The sequence below is a fragment of the Daphnia magna genome, linkage group LG5 (genome assembly GCF_020631705.1).
Source record: "Daphnia magna isolate NIES linkage group LG5, ASM2063170v1.1, whole genome shotgun sequence".
NCBI lineage: Eukaryota > Metazoa > Arthropoda > Branchiopoda > Diplostraca > Daphniidae > Daphnia > Daphnia magna.
The window spans coordinates 4,901,608-4,906,260 of NC_059186.1; the positions used below are offsets into that span (position 1 = coordinate 4,901,608).

General features: G+C 41.8%; 1 pseudogene; it reads left to right on the plus strand.

Annotated features, from left to right (window-relative positions):
* The first annotated feature begins 1,061 nt into the window (after positions 1 to 1,061).
* LOC116923883 lies at positions 1,062 to 4,386 on the plus strand (annotated as a pseudogene).
* Positions 4,387 to 4,653: the final 267 nt, after the last annotated feature.

The following is a 4,653-nucleotide window of genomic DNA, read 5'->3' on the forward strand; positions in this document are numbered from 1 at the left end:
CACACTGACAAATGAGATGCGTTAATTTCAATGGGTAAATTACCTGCAAGGAAAAAATGTAGGATTTCAAGTTGAGGTTTCGTATAAAATGTTATTAACGCAAAAGTTTTACTCAAATAATGAAGATTATGATCGTAAACTGACTCGGGATTAACATCTGTTGGCTGACTTTCTGTTAATGGTGCTGTTGCGGCTACGGTTGGCACTGCAAAGAGTTAAAATTCGTTAATTATTGACATTTGAGGAACAAAGTAATTTGATTTTAGTTACCTGCAGGTAGATCTGTAACTGATGAAGGGACGAACATATTTTCTGGAATTACGTGTCTATTGAAAGGATATATACCGCAAGCAGAAAATGATTTTGGGACATCATAAATTCAAATTCTCTGTCCAGGGTAAAGTCTCATCCACTCACGATGTTCCTTTTTAAGGTCTTTTTTCATGGGACCAAACAATCCCTTGTCGATTGGTTGCAATACGTGTGATGTGTGTGGCGGCAAAGTGAACAGAATTATTCCATTACTCTTGCAATAATCTACAACAGGATACGATATATGGCTTATGGATTATCCAATATTAATAGAATTGGATCATCCGGTGAACAGTTGACTTGTTTCTTGAAATTTTGCAGAGATATTAAAAACAGATCATCATTCATCCAGCCACTTTGGTGTGCCAATGGCAGGAATCCTTGGGGCAGGTCAACCATTTTGTCAAGGTTTACTTTCTTTCTTGGGTATATGAAAACTCCTGGAAAAGCATCACCAGCTGCGTTAACAAATGCTAGCATAGTGACATTTATGCCTTGTTCTCCACTAGTTGAGCTTGACACCTTAAAATAACATAAGCTTTTATTAATTGCATGCAAATTTAAATTCTGCTCGTCCTTGAATGTGTGGACCCAATTCATTGCCATCTAGCAGCTCTTTACAGCATTACATGAAGCGAAATACGCCCCTTTCTATCTGCTCACTTCAGACCTTTTTTGCTCTTTACACGAGACAGTCGCACAGGTTATTTCTTCGATGCCTAGAAGTACCAGTGCGTCAGGTACAGTTTCAGATTCTAATAGTGATTCCAAGGAGAGTATAGACAAATCTTCTCGAAAACGCGAGAAATTTTCTCGAAAGCGTGCCATGGAAGATCAAGAAGAAGGAGAACTACATCTCCCAGCAGACCCGCAACACGAGGTAGAGGATGTGCCCGATAACGACGGCCAAGACGAAATTCCAGGTGAGCCTAAAGAGCCTAAACGACCAAAATTAGATCTAGAAGTAACTGAGTTTAGAGTGTCTAGTACATCATCTAAAAAGATCAGAAAGTGGTTCTCAAAATCTTTCGCGAAATCCAAGGCTAAGAAGCTAAGAGAGCGTTTTCAACCAAAATTTTCTTTTTCGTTCGAATTCCTTAACCCCGAAATGGATGATTCTGTTTATCGCCACCTAAAAGAATTGAAAAATTCGGTGGCCACGAAGGAAAAGATAGACAACAAGGAGAGCGAAATGAGAGCTATGCAATTTAAGATTTTGGATATTGTAAGACCGATGTTATTCATCTGGGAAACGGCACAAGAAGAGACAGCACGGGACGCAGCTAAAGTCGCAATTAAACAATGGGCTTATGCCTTTTTTGCCTGCACTGACTTTCGACGAAACAATTTGCTAAAACAAACAAATCCAACCTTTGTGGCGATGCAGAAACGGGAGAAGAATTTCGATGAAAAAGAATTTGAAATGCTCTTTGGAGACACTTTTCTTAAGGCGTTGTTGAAAACGGCCAAAGCTGACGCCGTTCTAGCGGCTATTCCTAACGGCCGCAATGGCGGGCCAAACATTCGCCCCAGCAGTGGTGGCAGAGAAGGTAGAGGATTCCACGGTACCGGAGGCAACCAAACCAACCGATTTAGCGGAATTCAACAGCAGAACGGGCGCGGAGGCTTCCAATTTTCCAACCACCACCAACCTTTCAGTCATCGTGGAGGTGGCCGCAGCGGATTCAACAATTGCAGGTATGTACCGGAATTTGCTTCGCCTCCCACTCTAAATATTCCAGTAGGCGGTAGATTAAGTCATTTCTCGTCATGTTGGACACAAGTTACAAAAGACCCGTGGGTTTTGGAAGCGGTCACGAACGGGTTTAAAGTCGAATTCAGTTCCCCCCACGTAAATTTAAACCACAAAAATCCCTAACATTAGGTAAAACGCAAGAGAATCTATGCGATCAAGAAGTAAAGGTTCTTCTGGAAAAAAATTCTATCAGGCTTTCAACAACAATCGATTATGTTAGTTCGCTCCTTGTCATTCCCAAAAAATCTGGAGGATTCAGGCCCGTAGTAAATCTAAAACCTTTGAACATAAATACTCTGTATCGCCATTTTAAAATGAAAAAACGGCCATGCTAAAACACTTGCTTAAAAAAGGGGATTGGATGGTAAAAATCGACCTTCAGGACGCTTATTTAACGGTGCCCATCCTCCCCTCCAATTGTCGTTTTCTCCAATTTGAATGGAAAGGAAGGGTGTACGAATTTACTTGCCTACCCTTTGGGTTATCGTCAGCACCTTGGGGCTTTACAAAGATATTGAAACCAGTCTTTGCTTTCCTTCGTAGAAATGGAATTAAATTAATTTTTTACCTCGATGATATACTTATCATTAGCTCTTCAAAAGAACAGGCGGAACAATATTTCAATATCGCCAAGGGGCTTTTGGAAGAACTAGGGTTTATCGTACACCAAACGAAATCTATAGCAACTCCGAGCCAATCCATAGAATTTCTTGGATTGATTGTGAATTCTATGAATCTATCGGTGTCCCTTCCGGATACGAAAGTAGATTCTATTATTGATTTTTGTAATTTAGCCATCGACAAAAATCATATTTCTTTGTATGAAATAGCACGAATTTTGGGCAAATTTTCTTGGGCCACTTCCGCTTTAAAGTTCGCCCAGGCACATTATCGTAGTATTCAAAGCCAGTATATTGCTAATACCAAATTCAATTCTAACTTGGAACGAAAAATAACCCTATCTCAGGAAGCAGTGCGTGATTTAAGATGGTGGGTCCAAAATTTGAAAGCAGTCAACGGGAAACCGTTAACAATCGCAGATCCAGATTTAATTATTTATTCAGACGCATGCCTTTCGGGATGGGGTGGCCATTGCAACGGTGTCACAACAAGAGGGGCATGGGACGCAAATGACCAGAATAGACACATAAACGAACTAGAATTAATCGCGGCTTTTAACTGCCTCAAATCATTTGCCCCTCAAGCTACTACCATTTCGATCTTTTTATACTTGGATAACGCTACAGCCGTGGCGTATGTAAATAAAAAAGGGGGCTCCAGATCACATAGACTTAACAAAATCGCTATTAACATAGCTAATTGGTGCGAGTCACGATCGATAGTTTTGCATGCTATTTATCTGCCGGGTTACCTCAATATAATTGCAGACCAAGAATCCAGAGGGAAAGCGGACGCCAGCGACTAGAAATTGTCACCGGAATTATTTCTAGCGATAACGAAGAGGTGGCCGATGACAACAGACTTATTTGCATCGGCATGGAATGCCCAGCTGGACAGGTTTATCAGCTGGATTCCCCAACCGAACGCTTAACGGGTGAATGCTCTAGCGTCGAACTGGTCAAACCTTCAGGGCTACGCATTCCCCCCATTCTTGCTCATCATGGATTGTTTATACAAGATCCGTCAGGAAACAGAGTAACGTCGATCGTATTCGTTTGCCCAATCTGGCCGAGCCAGCCATGGTACCCCCTCCTACTAGAATTGACATGCGATGTGCCACTAGTCCTACCACAATCCCAGAATCTCCTCCAATCAGCTCATAGACTACCACACCCTCTAGTAGCGGCCAAATCAATCTGGCTAGCCGCCTGGAGATTATCCGGGACGGCTACCAGCGCCAAGGTTTTTCGAACGAAGTGGTCCGACTTTTCTTGGGAGGACTCCGTTCCTCTTCACAGTCTGCATACCAATCCTCCTGGGTCGCTTGGAGTAATTGGTGTATTCGATTCAATATTAATCCCATGTCAAGCTCTTTAATCAATGTTCTAGAATTTTTGGCCTTTTTGGCGTCAAACGGGAAAGCATACAGCACGATTAACGTGGCAAGACCGATGTTGTCAACCACTCTTGCTACCGTAGATGGAATCCAAATAGGAAAACACCCCCTTGTCACCAAACTGATGGACGGTATCTTTAATCTGAACCCCCAAAAACCAAAATATCAATCGACATGGAACGTAGAAATAGTATTAGGTTATCTTAAAACTATCCCAGATAATGAAAATTTGAATGTGTCCCAAATCTCACATAACCTCGTCATTCTCCTCGCACTGACTACTTTATTACGGGTTTCTTAAATTGCGTGAATCGCCCGACAACCAATCACCTTTTTCGGCAATAAGGTCACCTTCAGCTTATCCAAACCGCGGAAAGCTCAACATGACAGTGCCGTACATACCCTTACCCTGCAAACATTAGTGTTATAATATGTCATTATGTAGTTGTTATCATACCAATCAAACCACTTCACCAGGGCCAGTGAAACCAGCACCAAAACAAGTGACGTTCGAACGTCGATCACCGGGATCAAAAAACGAGATTCAATGCTACAATTGTAATGAATT